The sequence below is a fragment of the Lycium ferocissimum genome, chromosome 2 (assembly GCF_029784015.1).
Source record: "Lycium ferocissimum isolate CSIRO_LF1 chromosome 2, AGI_CSIRO_Lferr_CH_V1, whole genome shotgun sequence".
NCBI lineage: Eukaryota > Viridiplantae > Streptophyta > Magnoliopsida > Solanales > Solanaceae > Lycium > Lycium ferocissimum.
The window spans coordinates 7,542,504-7,559,933 of NC_081343.1; the positions used below are offsets into that span (position 1 = coordinate 7,542,504).

Consider the following 17,430-nt stretch of genomic DNA (forward strand, 5'->3'; position numbering starts at 1 on the left):
GCACACGATTACATTCATTCATATACAATGTCTATCCCATGTTCTTAACATCATTTATAACATAACCTCGTCACGACCCGAGCTAGGGCCATAAGACGGGTACCAAAACTAACCACCGAGCACCACTCATTCTATTACTCATCCTGCGGTCATTCATTAATCTCATGCTTATCATCATAGAAGAACCATTTCTACCTGAAACATATTTACATTATATACATAAGCCCTCCGGCTATCAAAATAATATAGATACAATAAAGACATCGTGTGACCATACTTCCCACACATACGTATCTGCGAGCCTCTACTAGAGTACTAGACATATGGACGGGACAGGACCCCGTCATGCCCAAAACATATATATACCAAAAGAATAAATCAATGGCACCTCCGGAACAATGGAGTGCTCTCAATCAGCTAATAGCTCCTACGAGTCTGGATCACCTCCCTGTCTACCTGTGGGCATGAACACAGCGTCCAAAGAAAACGGACGTCAGTACGAACATTGTACTGAGTATGTAAGGCATAAACAATAATAATACGTCAATGAAATAAGGGAACATCAAATGAGGAGCAATCTGTAACTGACTGTCAATTATAAAAGAAATGATGCATGCTGGCTTACTTCATAATCATCATCATATCATGTATGCATATATGTATAAGCTGCCCGACCATATAGGTACGGTGTGATAATCATTAGCCCGCGTCCGTGCCTCCCGCGTCCGGGGTACCATTTCATGCCGCCCACTAGTGGTGTCTGGCCATGCCATCTAGACATGGTGTATATGCTGCCCGCCTTAGCAGTGTCTGCCCGGCCATATAGGCGCGGTGTAATATCATCATCATGTACTCATCATAATGTATGCATAGAACTCAAAGACAACTATACTTTATCGAGGTGACATAAGGTCGGTCGTAAACCCCGATTCCATTATGGAGCATTCATAAGTATTCTGCCTCACCTTGAAGGAATTAGCATATAAGGTGAGTGTATACAATAAACAACATCAATGAATCGTAGTTAACATCATTAGCTTTGTAGGAACATCATATCGTGAACTCTAGAGTATTTGGACTTAAGCTCATCATCATCATGTTCATAATATCTCTTATCTTTAACTTATGTGGCTATTCATGAACATAGACTCTTATTTTTCCGGAATATAGGAAATTCATGGAGAAGGAGGGAAAATCATGCCATAAGATTCATGCCTTAGGAAGAAGGGACTAGCCTCATATACCTTTTTTGTTTAACTATTCTATCGCTTGATCATTCTCCTTCGATGCTTGCGTTTCTACCTTCAAGAGAATTCGCATCAACATTAGCTAATCGATTATATGAACGTGCTTACTAAAGCTAGAGAAAATTGGGCAGCATTTCCTTTGTTTATACAACTTTCCTCATATTACATATCAACTCCCAAACATCCATAACAACATTCACAATATTATAAGCAACAATCATCATTCATCTACATTATCCATATCTCTTAATTTCACTTCAACTTCTCCATAATCATGGTCATAGTTCACTATCACGTTTCTCACATATAATACTTATCCCATGTTATAAATGTCATTCATAACATACTTACAATCATAACATATCAATAATCATGATTCAATCCAAGCTATTACGCAACAATGACACTATTCCCACATTCATGACCCATTTTTTATATCCTTTTACAATCCAAGTGTTTCAACTTCTCAATACCTTAAACAACATGAAAATACCATAAACTTACCTTAGATAGTGTAGGAATAAGCCTTGAGCAGAAATACTTCTCTTGCACCAAAACCCTAGTTCACTTCCATTGAGATTCCTTGTCTTGGATGAACTCTAGTGAGCTTCTTACACTTAACTCTCTTGGTTTGATGAAGTTGATCTTTGCTTAGTCTTGATTTAGTGTTGAAGAAATGTGTAGAACACTCTAAAAGCCTTGAGAGAGATGGAGAAGGGTGGGAAATGAAATTTGTCACGACCCAACCCCGTAGGCCATGACTAGTGCCCGAGCTGGACACTCGTATACACTTGTTATCTATAGTCATACACTACTAGCATGAACGAGCTGTTATAAGTATAAGGGCAAAACATATGCAAGTCGAAGCTGCCTATCTCCTGAAGAGTTACAGCCTATAACAGTTAATATCGCACCAAAGCCGGCAAGGCTGTCATATATATATATATAGGGAACGTCCCAACAAAACATAAGCCGAGAAGGCTACCTTCATACACAGCTGCCATGATAAACATATATAGCTACGCAGGCCGACAAGGCTGCCACTACAATGGGTACGCCCCAAACACAAGTCATAACCATATAACAAAACAACAACCATACATAGACCCACACTTGTGACCACAGACCTCTAAGAGTGACAACGACTTCATATGACGGGACAGGGCCCCGCCGTACCCTGAACGATAACATATATATATATCAAAAGGTTATACCACGAAACTATGCCCCCGGAACAAAGGAGCACTCTGGAATAGCTGAGTAGATATCCTAGGCTGGCGGATCTCCGAAGCGTGTGTCTGTACCTGCGGGCATGAAACGCAGCCCCCCCGAAGAAAGGGGTCGACGAAATATGTACTGAGTATGTAAAGCGTGAAACATAGTAAATAGAATCATATCTGAGACAAGGTGTATAGGGCTCAATGCAACAACAGAGTTTCGTAAAACTTGCCTTTTTAACATATTTCATTTGTATCGTTCTCATATCAATATCAATATAATGCTTTATAATCAAAACTGCATAATCATTCTGTATATAACATATATAACGTGTCCCGGCCCTGTAATAAGGGACTCGGTATTTATAATCATAACATCATAAGCGTAAACATATTCGTGTCCCGGCCCTTTAGTAAGGGACTCGGTAATAAGGAATATATGCCCTCCTGGCCTCCATCTCCAAACCATCATATCATCACATCATCATCATCATCATATATATATATATATATAATGTGTCCCGCCCTCTAGTGAGGGACTCGGTGAATAGTATAATAGATCGGCGCACGAGAACGTACCGGCCCGGACTCAGTGAAGGATATAGCGGTAAGCACGAGCAGAGTAATAAGCAACCACATATATATGTAAAATATTTTTGAGACTCAATGAATAGTAATTAGATCAATTCTTGGACATTAGCATGCTACATTATATAAAAACCAAGCATACTTATGCAATTCCTTTTAACAAAATAAGAACTCTTGTACATAACATATTAGTCCATCATGTAATAAATAACGAGATCATATTTCAACTATACCAACATTTTCAACATTACGGACGAATAACAATAACATATCATACTAGGAGTTAGAGAGTGGAGTCACCCCGAGGCTCGATTATATCTTACTTACGTCTAGGACATGCCAAAAGAAGGAAGGAATAGGCTTTGCGTACCTTTAGCGTTTAATCGTATAATAACTTGTACTTGCTGCCCAACAACACTTATCCTATATCAAGATATCAAGAGCTACGGTTAGTCTACAAAGGATTTTAATACGCACTCTAACACTCACAATCCATTTCAAACATTTAGACGACGTTTCGTTCGCATTCGAACCAACTAGTGCTACAAGCTAACATTGCTAGTCATTCCTTTCTTATATCTTCCCGAACTTGTTTAACATGACTTAGGGAACTTTGGACAGCTTGTATATCATACAATTCAGTCCCAACTCTCGGCCAAACAGCCCACACAACAATACCAATTCACCTTTACTACATGTTCATAATAACATTCAATCACTCAACAACATTACTTCATTTCTAATCTTAAAACGAGTCCACGGTTTGGACTGCTTACACATCTCAACATGATTTGTTTCATTACCACCTTAATTCACCTATTCAACATACATACAATGTACCACAATGTGCACAACAACAACAATCAAAACTTGGCACAAAACAAAATTACATAAAATCCCCTAAAACGGTCCCTTACACGGCTTCAATGCCATTCTTATAACTTCTTGATTTTCACTCATCTATTCACATTACAACACCTTCAATCCATATCCAATATATATGCACAAGAAAACCAAACATAATTCCATTCAAATCTACAACACATGGCTCATTTAACTTTAAGAAACAGCCCAATTCTAACATGCACATCATAAACCAATTCTACAATCTTAGTTCCATTACATATGGTGGCATACACTTATTTACCAACAATGCATGCAAAATGGAACCAACCATGGCTTCACCAAGCTCACGGCTCAACCTCAAGTTCAACCACAACAACAACCCAACAACAACATGCATGAATTATACATTCAAATCTTTATACAACACAAGAACAATGATCATTTCTTACCTTGTAACTTGTCCTTCAAACTTGGGATCTTCAACTCTATGGAATGCTACACCTCCTTGTCTCTACCCAACAACTACCACACGTCCTTATACACTTGAAGAAGAATTTTCTACTTGGAACAATTGATTTTTGGATCAAATGGAGGAGGGTGTTCTCGGTTGCAGCCTTGTAATGAGAGCCTCTCTCTATCTCTATATTTTTCCAACTTTGATTGTTAAAATGAATTTCTAGTTGGGTTGTGAATCAGCAATTCCCTTATATATGCAGCTCACAAAGGACATGTGTCCCACCCAAGTTATTAGCCAATGAGAGGTGGCCAAATCACAAGTGGGACCCACACGGCCACTTAGGCTCACTAATGATGTGATTAAGTCTTAATCTCACTTAGTCATCCAATCTTGGTCAATTAATCCTTATTTTCCAATAATGTTCTTATACCAAACGAAATTCATAGGCTATTTGATGCATCGAAACGAAATCGGAGATGAAAACCCTTACCGGGAACCCTAAAACCGCTTTGTCTTTAACTTGTCGCACTTAGCTTTATAATGCCCCTATGTAAAGATAACGGGACATAACAAAATTAGTGAACTGGGATCACATTTATATAATTGAACTTAACTCAGCCCGTCGGGACTTCCACGGACACTTATACGGTCCGTAGAACATTGCACGGCCTGAATAAGTGGTCGTGGTTCACCACCAGGTGAACATCATCTCTGCTGAGTGTTATACGAACCCTTATATGAATCGTATAAGTCGGTCGTATAACCCCATCTCCCTAAAATGATCTCCGTCGTTCGTTTGATCTCTAATCCTTATGGAACCTTCTTGACACTTGTTTAACACCTCGTTAAAAATCTAAGGGATGTTATAGCTCTTCTCCAAAACATCATTAAGCTCTCATTAATTCAATACTCGTAAATCTTGCCCGACACACAACATATACGTTGCTTTCCTTAACAACTTTCTTCCCTTACCTCGAATGTCTTTGAAATCTCGATTAGGATCATCAAATGCTATTTCTTACTTATCAAAACATTGTATACTTCGTGCCCTTTGTTAGTCTACTCACTGTATGTTAACAGGTAATTTTCGAGGTGTAACATAACCATAATCACAACACATCAAGAATCATGACTCAATCCAAGCTTTTATTCAAAAATGACACTATTCCCACATTCATGACCCATTTTCTATATTCTTCTACAATCCAAGTGTTTCAACTTCTCAATACCTTAAACAATATGGAAATACCATAAAACATACCTTAGATGGTGTAGGAATGACCCTTGGGTGGAAACACTTCACTTGAGCAAAACCTTAGTTTCACCTTCACTTGGATTCCTTGTCTTGGATGAACTTTAATGGGTTTCTTACACTTGATTCTCTTGGTTTGATGAGGTTTTTCACTAATATCCCTTGAATTCTAGTGGGAGAAGTGTGGAGAAATGTTCTAGAGAGAAGGGGAGTGAAGGGGAAATGAAATGAAATAACTTGGACCCCTTATTAATAATACTCAAATCTGTCCCGCTCTAAATCTACGGACCAACATACGGTTCGTATAAATTTCACTGATCGTATGTCTGGCCGTAGATTTGTTCCAGTGAGGCTGACCATCTGGGCTGATTATACGGCCAAACATACGGCCAGTATAATTTACACGGCTAGTATGTTGGGCCGTATAATTCCCAGTTCTTCCGAACTCATTCTCGTCGACTCGTTTGATCTCCAATCCTTATGGAACCTTCTTGACACTTATTTATCACCTCATTAATAATCTAAGGGATGTTACAAACTTTTGTCTAAAGCATTATTAAATCATCATTAACCTGTTACTCGTAAATCCTTTCCGATACATATCGTATGCCTTGCCTTCTCTTGGCAAACTTTCTCCTCTTACCTCAAATGTCTTTGAAATCTTAATTAGGGTCATCAAATGTCATTCCTTACTTATTGAAATACCATATACTTCGTGCTCTTTGTTAGTCTATTCACTGTGCATTAACGAAAAATTTTCTGAGGTGTAACACAACCACCAAGTCTTTTAGAAAGCTTCTAAGCCATACTGCCTTAGAGGCGGCCACATACTCGGCTTCCATAGTGGAATCAGCACCACAAGTTTTCTTGATGCTCCTTTAAATAACTGATGTACCTCCTAAAGTAAACACAATTCCTGAGGTCGACTTTTAGAGTCCTTGTCAGACTGGAAATCTGAGCCCATGTACCCTATCGGTACCAACTCATTCGAATGGTAGACTAGCATGTAATCCGTAGTCCATTTCAGGTACTTGATTATATTCTTAACTGCAATCAGTGTTCTCATCCAGGATTAGATGAAATCTGCTAACCATGCCTACGGCAAAACAGATGTCAGATCTAGTGCACAACGTAGCATATATGAGGCTTCCCATAACTGACGCATAAGGAACCACCTTCATACTTTCTGTCTCCTCATCTGTCTTAGGACATTGATCCATAGATAGAGAAATTCCATATCTAAAAGGAAGAAATCCTTTCTTGGAATCATGCATGCTGAACCTGGTAAGAATTGTATCAACATAAAGAGCTTGAGATAAACCTAAATTCTTTTCGTGCGATTATGCAGAACCTTGATCCCAAGGATATAAATCCTTCATATCAAAATTACTGGACAATCATTCCTTAACTGAATTAAACAACACATGTCATGACAATGGCAGATTTATTTTTTGTTTTTATTGAAAAATAATCGAAATAAATGTTAGGCAATAAAAGTCAGGAAAATAAGAAAACATTACCCCAAATAAATAGAGGCTTTTTAATTGAATATTAAAAGCGTACAAACTGTAGTCCTGACTAGGATCAACAAGAGTCATTTTTATTTTTGAAACATCACGAGAAAATTTAAAATACAAATGGTGGGTTATCGGTCCTCGTGCGAACACCGAGTTTTCAAAAGCAACTACATTTTGTATTCTCTATTGAGACTGGTGGGGGATCAAGAGAGCTAGTTAAGAAAGAGTTGTAGAATTGATTTTTGAATGTATGATCCCCTACTCTTGTTGATTAAGTTGTTTATGGAAGAATTTCTTCGTCTAAAGTGAAGGGAATTATATTATGAAGGATGTAAACTAGTTGTTGATGTGGCTGCCTTGCGGGTCATTTTTGATTGGAGTTTTGGAGAGATTATTACTTGTTTATGTTGCTATATGATGTTGTTGATGGTGTTGTGTATGTTGTGGGCTGTTTTGGAATTGTACTAGAGTAAGAATTATAGGAGAAATGCTGCCCAAATTTCGTTAAGTTTCATTCGTACTTGAATTGGATAGTAAGTGATGTAAATGATCTAATTGTAACCTATGTTATCTTGGTTGTAGATGTACGAGCTTGAGAAGTAGACGTTGGACGTTTAGATAGACTTCGAGATATGTTAAGGCTATCCCTTTCCTTTAGTTTGGCATGATCCTTATGATATGAACGAAAGAAGTAAACGAATCAAATTCCAAAGAGTTCTATTCTTAGATGCTCTAGAGATACTCGTATCTTTGGCTTCGTATGTATATTCAAACATAGCTCATGTCTATAGTTCCAGAGTTTAGAGTGATTTTTCACGAGTCTTTCCTGCATTTATATTTATGTACAACTATTTTCTCACACCGAGCCGGGCTATAGTCGATCGGGTATGGCACCTATTGTGCACACCACTGCAGTTGGGTATGGATGACACCGAGCCTGTTATGGCCGGGTATGGATAACATCGAGCCTATAGTATAAAGGCCGGGTACTTATATATGTATATGATTTTCAAAGATAAATTCATATGATATGCTCTTAGAGGCTCCTTCAGTTATGTAGAGTTGCTCAGGTATATTCAGTTACCCAGGTTGATTCTTTACAGACTTATGATATGCTTACTGTGACTTTTAAATTGCTTTCATGCCTTACATACTAGGTACGTTATTCGTACTGACTCTCCTATTGCTTGGGGGGCTGCGTTCATGCCGACCGGTTCAGGTAGACATTCAGGCAGTCCGGCTCGCATTTACTTCCACCTGTTAGAAGTCGGTGCGCTCCATTTGGTTTGAGTCACGCTCATTTTGGTATGCTATTTTTGATGTATATATATGGGTATGACGGGGCCCTGTACCATCCTTTCTATAGCTTTGTACCCCTTTAGAGGTCTGTAGACAGTTTTATGTAGTTGGGATTGTCATGTAGCCTTGACGGCTTCTGTTTTGTTGTACAACATATACAGCGGCCTGGTTGTCTTACACTGTTGTTTCCAGTATGTGTGTGTATATATATATATATATATATATATATGTTTACTAGTTATTGATGCATAGTTCATTGTGTTGTTCTTACAGAAGTCAGTATAGTTCAGTTATGAGTCACATATGGGCCATCCTTTTATTCAGTGAGGTCCAGGTACAAGTATGAGAGTGTCTGACAAGTAGAACTCGGGAACTCATCATGACTCATCGGTTTGGGTCGTGACAGAAGTGGTATTAGAGTAGTTCCATCCTAGGGTTGTCTACAGACCGTGTCCAGTAGAGTCTTATTTATGGGTATGTTGTGCACCACACTTATGGATAGGAGGCTACAAGACATTTAGGATGTTGTCATTCTTTCTATCCTCTATCGTGCAATAGATCCATGTGGTAAGAGTTCGTCTTCTAATAACTTGTTATGATTTTAGCAATGCTTCCGAAGAAAGCTACAAATACCCAGAAGGGCAAGTCAGTGACTGGAGACGCTACTAGCCATACTCCACAGGCTACCAGGGCTATGGGCGAGTCTTAGACTGAGATTCCGTCTCTGACTTCGCATACTCCGCCTGCTCCAGAGGAACTTAGAAGGAGCCGCCCCTAGCTCCGACACTACCCTGTGCCTCCGGTTCCTCGACGCACAGTGTCGGATACGCGATGCTATATAGTTGTTGGCTAGGTTGGTAGCCGCTCAGGCTCAGCGTCAGGGAGTTGGTGTTGATTAGGTGGATTGAGCTAGCAGTGCGATGGTCAAGGGTTTTTTTGGTTTGGATCCCCTAGAGTTCTCCGATTTGAGGCAGAATATGGACCCTCAGGACTTTATTGATAGCATGCAGAGGCCTTTGAGGGTCATGCATGCTAATGAGATTGAGTCAGTAGAGTTGGCTTCTAATAGGCTTCGTGACATTATGGTGCAGTAGTACCAGACTTGGAAGTTATCCAGGGGAGAGGATGCCCCTCCAACAGTCTGGCAAGAGTTTTCAGAGGCCTTTATTCGCCACTATTTGCCGCCAGAGGTTCGACGGGCTCGAGCTGATAGGTTCTTAAATATTCAGCAGAGCAGCATGAGTGTTCCAGAGTACAGTGTGCTCTTCGAATCATTGGATAGATACGCCCCAGCTGTAGTGGCTGAGATGGAGGATCGAGTTCACCATTTTGTGGTCGGCTTAGGGCCACATCTGATTGATGAGTGTATGACAGCTGCATTACAATCAGGTATGGATATTTCTCGTATACAGGCATACGTATAGAATCTGGAGGATCGTAAGCGTCAGCGGAGAATAGAACGTGAGCACGACCGAGGTCATGGTAAGAGGGCTAGATCTTTAGATATTGCTGGTGAGTTTAGAGGAGGTCAGAGGCAACAGTATTCTCGATACCCAGACCATTCAGCGGTAAGTGCGCCTCCGTAACTTTCAGGTTAGAGATTTGATTGGCCTTCTTATTCCGGAGTGGGTCAGAGTTCCAGAGCTTCGATTTCTCAGTATAGGCAGGAGTTAGGTCAGATAAGGCCACCTTTGCGATAGTGTGCCCAGTGTGGTAAACTACACACCGGACAGTTTGGGCTGGGTTCAGATGCTTATTATGCTTGTGGCTAGCCAGGTCATATGATGAGGGAGTATCCGCTGAGAGGAGGTGCAGGTATAGTTTAGGCCACAGGGTCTGTGGTTTTTCTTAGTCGGTACGCCCCCCAGGGAAAGGTTTCTAGACACCAGTAGGTCGTGTTAGAGGAAGGGGTGGAGCATCTAATTCGAGCTGTCCTTATAACCGCAACTATGCATTAGCCGGTCGACAGGATCGTGAATCGTCTCCTGATGTTGTTACAGGTATATTATTAGTTTCCTCTTGTGATGTATACACATTGATTGACCGAGGATCCACCTTATCATATGTTACTCCATTTGTTGCTGATAAGTTTGGGATAGAGCCTGAGTTGATCAAACCTTTTGAGGTATCTATGCCCGTTGGTGACCTAGTTATAGCTACGGGGTATATTGAGGCTTTGTAGTTATAGTTTGCAACCGTCATACCATAGCAGACTTGATTGAGTTAGATATGATAGCTTTTGATGATATTATGGGTATGGATTGGTTGGCTTCTTGTTATGCTAACGTTGATTGTAGAGCGAAAATGGTTCGACTCCAGTTCCAAGATGAGCCAGTCTTAGAGTGGAAGGGTAATGCTGCTTCGCCGAGGGGTAGGTTTATTTCCTACCTTAAGGTAGGTAAGATGATTTGGTAAGGGTATATTTATCATCTGATTCGGGTTCGGGATGTAGAAGTAGAGTTACCGACCCTTCAGTCTATCCCTGTGGTTAGTGAGTTCCTAGAGGTATTCCGAGATGAGCTTCCAGGCATTTCGCCAGAGAGGGAGATTGATTTTGCTATTGATTACCAGATACTCAGCCGATATCCATTCCTCCTTACAAAATGGCACCTGCAAAATTAAAGGAATTGAAGGAATAATTGCGGGATTTACTTGAGAAGGGCTTTATTAGGCCCAGTACATCAACGTGGGGAGAACCGGTATTATTTGTAAGGAAGACAGATGGCTCATTGCGAATGTGTATTAATTATAGGCAACTGAATAAGGTGACTATAAAGAATAAATATCCACTTCCGAGGATTGATGATCTATTTGATCAGCTGCAGGGTGCCAAGTGTTTTTTGAAAATAGACCTGAGATCGGGATATCATCAGATTAGGGTGAGGGAAGAAGACATTCCGAAGACGGCATTCTGGACTAGATATGGGCACTTTGAGTTCCATGTTATGTCATTCAGATTGACTAATGCTCCAGCTGTATTTATGGACTTGATGAACCACGTATTCAAACCTTTTCTGGATCTGTTTGTGATCGTATTTATAGATGATATTTTGGTTTATTCACAAAGGCTGAGCATGCCGATCATCTACGCGCGGTGCTTAGAGTTCTTCAGGATAGAGAAATATATGCGAAGTTTTCTAAGTGTGAATTCTGTGGCTTTTCTTGGTCATATTATTTCAGATGAAAGTATTAGAGTGGATACTCAAAATATTGAGGCTGTAAGGAATTGGCCAAGGCCCACGACACCGACAGAGGTACGTAGTTTTCTGGGCTTGGCAGGTTACTACAGGAGGTTTGTAGAGGGATTTTCTTTACTTTCAGCCCTACTGACAAAGCTGACTAAAAAATAAGCTAAGTTTCAGTGGACGGACGCTTGTGAGCGAATCTTCCAGACATTGAAGGACAAGTTGACTTCAGCACCCATCTTGATTCTTCCAGAGGGAAAAGATGGCTATGTGATATATTGTGATGCTTCAGGTATTGGATTGGGCTGTGTGTTGATGCAGCACGGAAAAGTTATTGCTTATGCCTCTAGACAGTTGAGGAAGCACAAGAAGAATTACCCAACCCATGATCTTGAGTTGGCTGCACTGATTCATTCTTTGAAAATGTGGAGGCACTGTCTATACGGTGTCCATGTTGATATCTATATTGTTATAAGAGGCTCCAGTACATCTTTAAGCAAAAGGAGTTGAACTTACATCAGAGGTGATGGCTAGAGTTGCTGAAAGATTATGACGTTGATATTCTGTACCATCCTGGAAAGGCAAATGTTGTAGCAGATGCTCTTAGTCGTAAATCCATGGGTAGTTTATCATACTTACGGCCAGAAAAGAGAGATATGGTTCGTGAAGTTCATCAGTTGGCTAGCCTTGGAGTCCGGTTGTTGGACTCAAGTGATCTGGGGGTCACTGTTCAAGACACAGCGACATCCTCTTTCGTAGCCGAGATAAAAGAGCGTCAGTACGAGGATCCTATTTTAGCTCATTATCGGGACACGGCTCCTCAGAAAGAAAAGACACTCTTTGTGATTACAGGAGATGGAGTACTTAGGTAAAGAGATAGATTATGTGTTCCTAATATTATAGGACTTCGTCAGCAGGTTATGGGGGAAGCTTATTGTTCTCGCTATTCTATCCATCTGGGCACAACAAAAATCTATCATGATATTAAAGAAGTGTATTGGTGGGATGGAATGAAGAAAGATATAGCAGAATTTGTCGCTCAGTGTCCAAATTGCCAACGAGTTAAGATAGAGCACCAAAAGCCTAGAGGTATATTACAGGCCATTGAAATCCCGACATGGAAGCGGGAGGTAATGAATATGGACTTTATTAACGCTTACCTCGTACTCAGCATAAGTTCGATTTGATATGGGTCGTAGTCGACAGACTTACAAAGTCAACCTATTTTCTACCTGTCAGAACTACCTATTCAGTAGAGGATTATGCCAAACTCTAAATTAAGGAAATTGTATGACTTCATGGTGTTCTCACATCCATTATTTCAGATAGAGGAGCACAGTTCACTGCTAATTTCTAGAGATCTTTCCAGAAAGGACTGGGGACTCAGGTGAGCCTTAGTACAACATTTCACCCCCAAATAGATGGGTAGATTGAGCGTACTATATAGACACTGGAGGATATGTTACGAGCTTGCATGATTAATTTCCGAGGTAGCTGGGATGATCATTTGCCCCTTATTGAGTTTACATATAATAATAGCTACCATTCTAGTATTCAGATGGCCCTTTATGAGGCTTTATACGGGCGAAAGTGTAGGTCACCCGTAGGATAGTTTGATGTTGGAGAGAATCAGCTGGTAGGTCCAGACTTAATACAGCAGGCAGTCGATAAGGTGAAGGTGATTCAGAAAAGATTACTAGCGGCACAGAGTTGACAGAAATCTTACGCAGATAATCGATGATGTAAGTTCGATTTCGAGGTAGGCGATTGGGTCTTCCTGAAGATGTCTCCTACAAAGGGCGTGATGAGATTTGGCAAGAAGGGTAAACTAAGTCCTTGATAATTGCGCCGTACAAAATCATCCATACAGTAGGTAAGGTAGTATATGAGTTGGAGTTACTTTCCGATTTAGAGACTGTGCATCCAGTGTTTCATTCGTCCACACTCCTTAAGTGAATAGGAGATCCCTCGAGAGTCGTACCAGTAGATGATGTCCAGGTTACCGAGCAGTTGTTGTACGAGAAAACCCCAGTGGCTATATTAGATAGACAAGTTCGCCGGTTGCAAACTAAGGATGTGGCTTCCGTTAAAGTGATTTGGAGGAATAATACTATTGAGAAAATGACTTGGGAAGCTGAGAATGACATGAAATCCAGATATCCACATCTTTTTTCATCTTCCGAGGAAGTCCAGACTTCAGGTATGTGATGTACTTATAATTATTCTATTTGGTCGTGTGAGGCCATAGTTATTGTTGTTCCGTGTAGCCCCGTGAGGCTTTGTATTGTTGGGTTGCTGTATGATAGGTTGGTAGTGGTACAGTTATAGACGAGACTCTGCCAAAATTTCTATAAGACTCTATAGACTAAACATTCGAGGACGAATGTTCCTAAGGGAGGGTGAATGTTACATCTTCCATTTCGATACGTCTTTAGTCTATAGTACGCTAATCATTTTTGGCTTTAAGTTTTGGGATTTTCCTTCAAGATTATGGGATGTTAGACATGCTTTACTTTTGTACACGAATGGCTAAGTTTAAGTATTAGAAGTATTAAAAGGATTAGAGGTTAAGCGAATCAATGACGGACGGAAGGATGCATTGTGCAACTTGACGCCACAAGTTGACGAGCCGTCAACATGTTGACGCCATTGTCAACACTGTTGATGGTGCTCAAGACTAATTTGATGCTAAGCCACCTGAGAATCAGGGGTTGTGGCACCTCAACGACGGCAAGTTGATGACCGTCGACATGTCGACGCCGCCATTAGCATGTTGATGCCGCCGTCGAGCATGTTGACACCACCGTCAACTTGAGGTGGTGTCAACTTTTGTATTTTGTTATATAAGTTGGGGACTCGACCTGACCTTCATTTTTCGTCATACACAGACCCCTAGACCCTCCTAAAGCTCCCTAAACCTTCCAAGATAAATTTCTTCAAATTAAACTAAGATTTGATCTTACAAGTTGGAAGCTGGTTAAGAAAAAGTTGTAGAATTGATGTTTGAATGTGGGGCTGATTATTGGAGCTTGAAGCTAAGGTTCTAGTTGATTTTTCTAGATTTTAAGGTATGTATCATCCCCTATTCTTGTTAATTAAGTTGTTTATGGAAGAATTTCTTCATCTAAAGTGAAGGGAATTATATCATGAAGGGTGTAAACTAGTTGTTGATGTGGCTGCCTTGAGGGTGGTTTTTGCTTGGAGTTTTGGAGAGATTATTACTTGTTTATGTTGCTATGTGATGTTGTTGTTGTTGTTGATGGTGTTGTGGGCTGTTTTGGAATTGTATTGGACTAAGAATTATAGGGGAAATACTATCCAAATTTCGTTAAGTTTCATTCGTACTTGAATTGGATAGTAAGTGATGTAAATGATCTAATTATAACCTATGTTATCTTGGTTGTAGACGTACGAGCTTGAGAAGTAGACGTTGGACGTTTAGATAGACTTCGAGGTATGTTAAGGCTATCACTTTCCTTTATTTTGGCATGATCCTTATGATACGAACGAAAGAAGTAAACGAATCAAATTCCAAAGAGTTCTATTCTTAGATGCTCTAGAGATACTTGTATCTTTGGCTTCGTATGTATATTCAAACATAGTTCATGTCTATAGTTCCAGAGTTTAGAGTGATGTTTCACGAGTCTTTCATGCATTTATATATATGTACAACTATTTTCTCACACCGAGCCGCGCTATAGTCGGTCGGGTATGGCACCTATTGTGCACACCACTGCCCGCATTGGGTATGGATGACACCGAGCCTATCATGGCCGGGTATGGATAACACCGAGCCTATAGTATAAAGGCCGGGTACGATACTACTTGTATATTTATATGATTTTCAAAGATACATGCATATGATATGCCCTTAGAGGTTCTTTCAGTTATATAGAGTTGTTCAGGTACATTCAGTTACCCGGGTTGAGTCTTTACAGACTTATGATATGCTTACTGCTACTTTTATATTGCTTTCATACCTTACATACTCAGTACATTATTTATACTGACTCCTCTATTGATAGGGGGGCTGCGTTCATGCCCGCAGGTTCAGGTAGACAGTCAGGCGGTCCAGCTCAATAGGACTTCCACCCAGCAGTAGTCGGTGCACTCCATTTGGTTCGGAGCTGCTGTCCATTGTGGTATGCTATTTTTGATGTGTATATATGGGTATGACGGGGCCCTGTCCCGTCCTTTCTACAGCTTTGTACTCCTTTAGAGGTCTGTAGACAGTTATATATAGTTAGGATTGTCATGTAGCCTTGACGACTTCTATTTTGTTGTACAACATATACGATGCTTTGGCTTACACTTGTTGTTTCCGGATATATATATATATATATATATATATATATGTATATATATATATATATATATATATGTATGTATGTATATATATATATATATGTATATATACATATATATATATATATATATATATATATATATATATGTTTAAGAGTTGTGTATGCATAGGTCATTGTGTTGTTCTCACAGAAGTCAATATAGTTCAGTTATGAGTCCCATATAAGCCACCATTTTATTCAGTGAGGTCCAGGTAGAAGTTATCATGCCTTGGGGGAATTTTGGAGATTTCATGCTATTTAAAATTAAGTTAAAACAAAGGGTAAGAGTCTATCACAGTTTTGTCTAATTAGAGGGAATAAGACTGCTATTAACTAAGTGCTAAAGAGGTAAGTCACTCACTAGGGTCTGAATCCATGTTTTTGTTTTTTTAGAAGTTTAACCTATGGAAAGTTTCCAACCTGGCATTACCTGTGTTGTTGTAAGATGGGACTTTCCACCTACAGGATGGTTCAAATTGAACACTGATGGTGCAGCAAAAGGTAATCCTAGTCCTAGTTCAGCTGCCTTTTTTGTGAGAAATAACTGTGGTGATCTTATATATGCTGAAGGAAAGAAACTTACTGATGATGGATCAAGTTTGATTGTAGAAGCTGTGGCTCTAAGGGATGGTGTTGCATATTGTGAAATTCACAACCTGTGGCCATTAATAATTGAAACTGACTCCTTATCCATGAAGAAGTTTATATCTAGTGAATGGGAAGTGCCTTGGAGCATTATTCTAATAGTTAAGGAGATCAATAGAAGAAGGAGGAATCAGACCTCACTGATTCAGCACATATTCAGAGAAGGGAATGCAGTGGCAGATTTTTGACTAACTTAGGCGTTAATTTTGTAGGTACGAGTTCGGTTCATAATTTTCAGGAATTACCTAGTGTGGCAAGGAAGTTAATCAACATGGATAAAGCTCAAGTTCCTAACTTGAGAATCAGATACACAAGGGACAGAAGGACTTGATACAATAATTGTAACAACCTACTAGCAGTGCAGCACATCAACAACAGCTTGATCAACTATGCAGGCTGTGCAGCAGATCATCAACAGTTTGAGCAGCTTGCAACTTCCAAGTTTAGGGTGGCATGGCATTGATGTCGCAGCTGATCATACAACAACTTAAGCAAATTTGCAGTCTTCAAGAGTTGCAGATTTTTTCCAGAATGCCTAAGTTCCATATCATCTCTTATACATTAGTTGACAGATTTCATATAGGTTGGTATTAGTGTGTTTCACGCTCATTCCCTATGTGAAGGATGCTAACTAATATATGAGTGTGTTCTTGTTTGGCATTCCCTTTTCTGAGTGCAACTTGACAACCTTTGAAGCTTGATGAACTACACACCTGGATTCTAGAAGAAAATTCACAGACTGAAATCCATACACCTGGTGAGAGCTTTGAGGTGTGAATATTGGAGGAAAATCAAGTATCTAGGAGTTTCTAGTTGATTAGATTGGTTTGG

General features: G+C 39.9%; 1 protein-coding gene across 1 annotated transcript in view; it reads right to left on the bottom strand.

The window, feature by feature from the left end:
• LOC132033446 (protein S-acyltransferase 11) overlaps positions 1-17,430 on the bottom strand; it is a 52,235-nt gene that overhangs the window by 28,876 nt on the left and 5,929 nt on the right. The window lies entirely within an intron of this gene.